Raw genomic sequence first — 8,219 nt, forward strand, 5'->3', positions numbered from 1 at the left:
TAGGTTTAACATGAAAGGGTTAAAATGATATATTTATTTGAACAAGAATACCCAATGAACTATACCTGTCTTAATGTTTCTTTAACCAAACAAATACAACGACACCTGGGTTTGATTATTTTTCTTCTGTCTTGCCATAAAAAATCCAAGAGTCTTTTTCATGTAGCTGATATAATCCGCACGTGCACCACCTGAAAATGGACCACCAATCTTGGTTTGCGAACCAATGCCGCACTATCGAAAATCCACCAAGCGCGTACACCAGCGCTGCAGCTAGTTATAAAATCCGGCTACAGATGGCGCGCAAACAATAAGCAGAAAGCGCCATTTCGAAACGCCGCCTGGAGCCGAACCATCTAACTAGCTAATTGCCGATCCATTTGCGCGTACACCACGACAAAGCCGAGCTTTTAACAAGCCGGGCGAATTTGGACCATGAAGCTTGGTGGGACAAATTCGCCCGGCAATTTGTAATATCGGCAATGGATTGCCGAACCAGTTTGTCGCGGCAATGTGGTGGTGTACGTGCAATTGGTCCACCAATATTTCGTGGTGTAAGCGCAGCTATTGTTAGAAAGGCTTTTCACTTTTAACCACTATTCCCAAGTTACATACCACAACACCTATTTACGGGCTACTACTGCAAATGAAAAAACAATAGCTTGTCATGCCATCAATTCTCCCTAAAAATTCTTTCTTTCATGGCATATCCCATCTTGACCACCTGCAAGGTTTTTGCATCTCATCAAGATAAACCTCAGCTATATTTAAAGGGAGTACAAACCACTGTGAGTTTCAGGACGGGCATATCCCTAATCCGCCGAAGATAAAGGGTTAATGGCCAAATCAGCTTTAAAACATAAACATTGGCCAAGTGCCTAAGAAAATTCAATCGCCTTTCTATTCATTATTTAAAGACCCAGAAAGCCCTAAAGGCCTAATCGCCTTGATCAAACATGTGTAGATATACAATTTTCAATTAAAACCCCTGATTTAGATTCTTATTTGATAGCGGATTGTGACCGCAGGGAGAACCAGGCCTGGCAGTTCTCAGGAATGTTAAGACCTTTCCTTGACACCGTTCTTCAGGGGCCTTTGAAATGAATGTGCGAATTAACCTCATAAGGCCATGGTATGGGTGGACAATCGCCAATAAATTCCATTTCAAAGCGCACTCATACACGACTTGAAATACTGCATCAGGTACTCAAGTTGACACTTTCTAATGGCAGTTGTGAACTAGAGGCGGTTGAAAGATCACGGCTCAAACCAGATCTCAATCTCAATACTGATCAGATCTAGGATGTTGTGGTGTGCTTGTGTCAAGTTCTCTGACTTGTGACTGCTGGAATGACAACTTAGGAGATTATTTTGGCCGACTATACAAAGAAGTCCAGTTTTATATATCTAAAGCTTTGAAGATAATTTCTTAATTCCTTTTATTGCTGGTGGGTTACAGTCCAAATCCCTAAATATGCATCAATGGCGTGTCATTGGCTACCCAGTGCGTAGGTCACGCGTAATATATGCGATACACAGAGGGATAAGCGCATCACTGATTAAGACTGTATTCTGTGACAGGTCTGCAATGATGGAGCAGCTGATTTTGAAGTGTGCACCATTTTTGACAGCACTGGAGACAAGTAATTTTTATTCCCCACAACACAAAGATGATGTCATGCGTGTGCCGTGGATTGGCTTTGTCAAAAAAGGGCCCCTCTGGAGCCTCCTGTGGGAAGGGAAATGGCATCATGCCACGGAGTCTGCCATAATGGAGCCCATTGAAGGGGACAGAGGGATTATATTGCTGCTAAGATCTTCTCCAATCAGGGGTAGACCCTGAAAGAGGTATCCTCAAGACCCTTTGTCAGGGGTCTAATTGGGGATGAAAAGGGACAATAAAGGGGAAGGATGTAAGGATCTGATATTCAGGGAGTGGCCCTTTTTATAGTCAAGGGGTTTAACTGCATTATCATTTATCACTTTTGAAATTGGTGTGCAGATTATTAATGGGGTCAAGGGCAGTCATGCAAGTTCAATCTCGTGCAAATCCGGTAAATGGATTGACGAGCTGGTAAGTTGGGCTGGTTTGATGTCCAACAATGCATAGTAGAAGCGACTGTCATCATGACTTTTGAACCCACAAACCCACGTTACTTCCAAATTGATGTTGCACTCGTCATGTCCCCAGCAACAAGCATGTCTTTTCTGTTTTTCATGTTTTTTGTTCGCTTGTCAAATAAAACACTGTCATCATAAAAACCTTCCTCAGTAAACAGGTAACGATCATCCTTTCATCATTTTTACTCGCCTGCTCTACACACACTATGTGAATGGGACATTCAGAATATCTGCTGGTCTCATAATTCTAGTCAACTTCTTTTGTCAGGTTGGGCCATTTTTTTGTTAAAGTCAGATAAACCATACCATAACATGCCAAAAATCTGAAGAGGACAATGAGACACCTCAAAGGATGTCAAGAAATCAGATACTCCATTCACCCATTGTGGTATTTTTCTGGCCACTTGCAGTCATCAATGACCATTTGCCCTGATTTTATTTATGTTCATCAAAATTCAATGCCTCTTGAAGTAAATCATAAGGAGAGCTGAGAGAAGTTCCATTCAACACTTTTACACTCCAATGAATAACCTACTGTGAAAAAATGGTTATACAGAATATTTTGTCGGAAGAATTGCAACTACAGTAGAACCTCTCTATTAAGGACACCCTCGGGACTGACACGTGCTGTCCTTAATAGAGAGGTGTCCTGATAAGAGATGTCAAATTGAATGATAACAACCAATTTGGGATCAAAACTGTTGTGTCTAATAGAGAGGTTGTCCTTAATAGAGAGGTGTCCGTTAAGGGAGGGTTCCACTGTATATCAGCTCACTGGATTGATTGGCGATAGCAGCATGCTGCGGGCAGCGGTAGCGCAGTGGAAGAGAGTTGGCCTCATGATCAGGAGGTCGTGGGTTCGACTCCCGGCCGAGTCACTGCTTAGTTTCCCTACTGGTCGAGTTCAAGTGAGCACCTTCTGGTTGCTCCTTGAAACCCCTGATTGATATCTGTGGAGACCGGGATAATAATATGATATCCCAAAGCGCTTTGAGCGAGAACTATAGTGTCACGGAAGTGCGCTATATAAAAGACTCATTATTATTATTATTATTATTGTTATATTAGGGTTCATGCGAGAGAAAATTCAGCACCTGGTAGTACTAGGTACAGGCAAAGGGTTAATCTCAAAATTTCCCCCAGCCAGCCTGTTGCCAGACCATGACAAAGGAAACAATATTGACATGAATGCTCGAAAAACTTAAAATTGGTTTTAGAACTGGCAGCAACATTCCCCAATCAGTGATAATGTATTTGCTCAGATTTTGTCAAAGCTGAGCAGCTGCTACTTCACATACTCCTGATGAAAGATCAATTGCGCCAGCAAAGTTGCAATACAGTGTGTATGAAATGAATGATGGACTCGGTTAATACCAAAGGGAAAATTGAGCAAGGATTTTGGCACCTACCCAAGGATGTTAGCACTTGAGCAGGGAAGTAGGCACCATAGCTAGGATGTTGGCACTTGAGCAGGGATGTTGGCACCTGAGCAGGGACTTCAGTGCCCGGGATGTTGGCACTTGACCACGGATGTTGGCACTTGAGCTTGGAAGTAGGCACCTGAGCTAGGATGTTGGCATTTGAGCAGGGATGTTGGCACCTGAGCAGGTATGTTGATACCTGAGCAGGGACGTTGGCACCTGAACAGGGATGTTGGCACTTGAGCCAGGATGTTGGCACTTGATCAGGGGTGTTGGCACTTGATCAGGGATGTTGGCACTTGATCAGGGGTGTTGGCACTTGATCAGGGATGTTGGCACTTGATCAGGGATGTTGGCACCTGAGCAGGGACTGTAGCGCCTGATCTTGGCATCTGAGCAGGGATTTTTCCAAAAGAGCACAAACATCGGCACCTGAGCACCTGACACTGGCACTTCAGCAGTGATATTGGCACCTTACATGTAGCTAGGACATCGGCACCTAAGCAGGGATATTGACACCCGAGCCGGGTGATGGCACCTTCAGATGGACATTGGCACCTTAGGTGGGACACTGCCTCCTGAGCAGTGAAGATGCCACCTGAGCAGGGATGTTAGTACAAGACATTTTTATTTTCACAGTATTCCTTGCCAAGCAATTAACCAGGCATAAATAATGTCTCCAAATCAATCTGATCTTGTTTGTAGACAATATCAATGGCTAATTGGAGAAATGCAAACATTGAGTAACCCTGTAGTTTTTCTTACAATTATGCATGATTTGACTTGTGGTCAGCAAAGGGTAGTATTTGTTTTGTAGTTATTCTATGCCAATTAACCCTCGGCTTCCTTCTCGATATGACTTGAGTAAACCCAGGCTTTGTTTTTGCCAATGCCTGGTGCGGTGATGTTTTTGTGGCCGATTATTGCTGGCGTCCTGGGGGATTTATGCCTGGTTGGAGCACCATGTCTAATGGAAATGGTTTTATTCATAATTTTCCGCAGTAAAAACATGGTGAATCAGTGTTTTCGTTAACCCTTTCACATCCCAATATTGGTAGTGTTTGCCAAGTTCTGAAACCATCCAAAACCGGGCATAGGCCTTCACTAGTTGGCTCAAGTTGTAGTGTGTGTGTGTGGACTGGACACTTATTTCTGTTGCTAGTTTGGGTTTCTTTGGGGGGGGGGAGATGATATGAAATAGGCCTCATATCGTATACAAATTGATTGATTGATTGATTGTTTGGTTGGTTGGTTGGTTGGTTGGTTGATTGGTTGATTGATTGATTGATTGATTGATTGATTGATTGATTGATTGATTGATTGATTGATTGATTGATTGATTGATTGATTGATAAATTTATTTATTTATCTATTGATTGATTGTTGATTGATCGCGGCAGAGGATCATTTTTGACAAGCAGTCAAAGATTTTCATGCGTCCAATAAAGGAATATAAAACTCTTATTTCCTACATAATATGCAGAGGTGAAACCAAACCCAACCTCAAATATTCAAACACACCTGTTGGACTAATGGGTCCATAGTCAGGTGTCGGCCTCGGACCTTGCCTGGGCATATACAAGGTACCCTACCATAATGAACAATGAAGTTCTTCATTGTAGTAAATATTGATAGGCCTACTGAAAGCTGTTTTGTGTACAGTTGGCAATATGCTTTTTCCTGAATTAAATTAAAGTCTACAGTAGCTTCAATGATGGAATAGTAGGCCTATAGTGTGATTGTAGACTCGACTTATTCCAGACATCTGGCAATGATATCAATTATTTTAAAGTAAAAGAAGGACAGGGTAACTCACAGTAACTCAACTGTATTAAAGCATGTATCAATATACCATGCATATCACATGATTGCCTAGGACTGCGTTTTTGTATCTCAAAATTATAGCCAAATTGGTATGACCCAAGAGTTAGAAGATTGAATTAAGAGTCTTTAGAAATACTGTTTACCTGTGAGACACTATCAGAATAGCTCTCATTTGACCAAATTTTTGTGCTGTAATATTGCCCAAATCTTAAGCCCCTAACACCCCCCCCCCCCCCCATCAGAACTTCCCATGTGAGGAACTTTGAGGCTTAGTAAGTAGCATTCTCCAAAACAGACATAATATAGGCCTAATAATATTGTATACAATAGGATGGTACCTCATCATCACTTAGCAAGTACAGTAGAACCTCTCTATTAAGGACACCCTTGGGACTGACAAGTGCTGTCTTTAATAGAGAGGTGTCCTGTTTATAGCGGTCAAATTGTATGGAAACACCCAATTTGGGACCAAAATGAGAGGGTGTCCTTAATAGAGAGGTGTCCGCTAAGGGAGGTTCTCCTGAAGCTCTCATGCTCTTGTCCTGGCATAAGCCCAGGCTTGGCGAAATGAAACGCCTTTGGCAGATTAATTACTGATTTACTGTATCAGCACAATTATATGAATGGCGCCAAGAGATTATAACGAATGCGAGATACGCGAAACACTCAAATTGACATACAATGCATCAAACTGTAGAGTAAGCAAGATTTAACTCATTAACGGGTATCAAGGTACGCACGTGTATTTGATAAGCCAAACTGATTTAAACCAAAACTAAACATTTAGAATATAAAATAATGCGCAAAATCGGTAACTTAACGGCGTAATTTTATCACCTACCAGAAAAGCCTTTATCCCACTTTTCCGTACATGCGAAATAATCCACACTTTTTAATGTCAATTCCACTGACAAATATCACCTCTGATATAAGGTCCGTTCACGCGCAACTGTGAACCTGGTGTCAATCGGGAGGATTTGTTGGTATGGCCATCTAGCGAGAATTAGTAGAACCAGCAACTATTCAGTATCACAGAGATTCACAAAATCCACTTTTTCCCAATGCAATTAAGGCCTGGCTATCTTTGCCAACTGGTGTGAGAGATTGTTATTCAAGAAACTCCTTCAAATTCAACACTCGTGTGTATTTTAAAGGGCGGAAAAACTACTTGGTGACTACTAAATTGAAACTTCCACGTAGGGAAGAAATTCTTTTCAATAAAACTCGCTGTGATCTCATATTCAGGAATCACCCGCTTACCCACAATTTTTCAAACATTCTTGATCCCTCCTGTCCGTGTGGTTTCAGCAAACAGACGACTAAGCACCTCTTCTTCAGTTGCCCTCTTACTCGCACTTGTCGCGATGATCTATTCCATGATCTAAGTGTGCTGCCATCTTTTACCACCCTATATGGTTTTCTCAGTGCCACTGAGGACAGGTTGCAGGCCTTACTCTGTGGTTTCAATAATTTCGCAAAAGCCAGTAATATCCAGGCTATGGTTTTTGGGGTTCGGCAGGTTTATCCCCAACATTTGTACTATTAGTCCTGTTGCGAAACCCCCTTTTTGGGCTCTAGCGTGCAATAAGGTCTGAACGCAATTTTTTTGCAGTTTCTATATCTATGACATCTCCCGGTCCAGAATTCGTCCGGTGCCGGGCTGGCACCCTTGGGCAAGTTAAGATACCTTCGTTTCCATGGCAACCACTTACAAAAAACGTTTATTTTTGTCAATCGCATTTTCTCCCGACATAGAAGTCCCATTTACACAATTAAAACAATTGAAAAAATTCGACCGAATCAATAGCGCAACGCTCTAACCGCTGAGCCACCAGGGCTTTACTGTTAGACCGGAAATTCTGCAATCTTAGCCCCACATTACATATCCTCCCTCATAGAAGTCTACCAACATAGACGCAGTCTCCGTTCCTCATCTGTTGGCCCACTGTTGGTGCGACCAAGGAGTAGGTTGTTAACTATTGGCGACCGAGCCTTCTCCGTGACTGCAGCCCCAAGGCTCTGGAATCAACTTCCACGCAGTGCGAGAGAATGTGCCAGCATCTCGGTCTTCAAATCGCATCTTAAATCCTATCTCTTGGTCACTACCACTCCTAATATGTCTCTCTTTTGTAAAGTGGTACCTATCACTCTGAGTGGATTCTGGCACTACAAATCATTTAAATATTATTATTATCTGAAGATGAGCCCTCACAGGCCTTTAGGCTACGCGCCATGACTGTGACTGGCGCTGGCGGAAGAGTAATTTGGTACACATAGCTCCAGATGATCGTATAATTCAATATTTCAACATGGATGAAAAACGGAAAGAAACCTTTTTTTTAAAACGAAAAAATAGATTCGCCAGGGTTTGAATCTAATTCGAATCCGCGCCTGATAAACGCTCATGGATGTAAAATGGAAAGAAAACTTTTAAAAAAATCGAATAGATTCGCAGGGGTTCGAACTCGCGACCACCGACCGAATCAAAAGCGTAACGCTCTAACCGCTGAGCGACACGGGCTGTACTGTTAGACCGGAGATTTTCTGCAATCTGAAGACGAGCCCTCACGGGCCTTTAGGCTACGCGCCATGATTGTGACTAGGTCACGCTGGCGGAAGAGTAATTGGGTACAAATAGTTCAAAGGTAATCGTATAATTCCATATTTCTACAGATTTTCTCAATATATCGTATCTATATAGCTCGGTGATTTAATAGAACATGTTGGCAGTTGATTTCAATGTTTGAATGGCTTTCTTAAAAAAATTTTTAGAAGCGAGGTCAACGGGGTCAAAAGAAATAGTTTTGGGCGCCAATGATATCAGCAATGGCAGATTTGAATTGAGATTCGAGT

General features: G+C 42.2%; 1 protein-coding gene across 2 annotated transcripts in view; it reads right to left on the reverse strand.

Annotated features, from left to right (window-relative positions):
- Positions 1-6,303, reverse strand: part of LOC135494012 (uncharacterized) — a 133,563-nt gene extending 127,260 nt beyond the window's left edge. For both annotated transcript variants that reach the window (XM_064781742.1, XM_064781741.1), the window contains exon 1: positions 6,208-6,303. The gene's annotated coding sequence lies outside the window, so the exon portion shown is untranslated. The remainder of the gene's footprint in view (positions 1-6,207) is intronic.
- Positions 6,304-8,219: the final 1,916 nt, after the last annotated feature.

Source organism: Lineus longissimus, chromosome 9 (genome assembly GCF_910592395.1).
Source record: "Lineus longissimus chromosome 9, tnLinLong1.2, whole genome shotgun sequence".
NCBI classification, from domain to species: Eukaryota; Metazoa; Nemertea; class Pilidiophora; order Heteronemertea; family Lineidae; genus Lineus; species Lineus longissimus.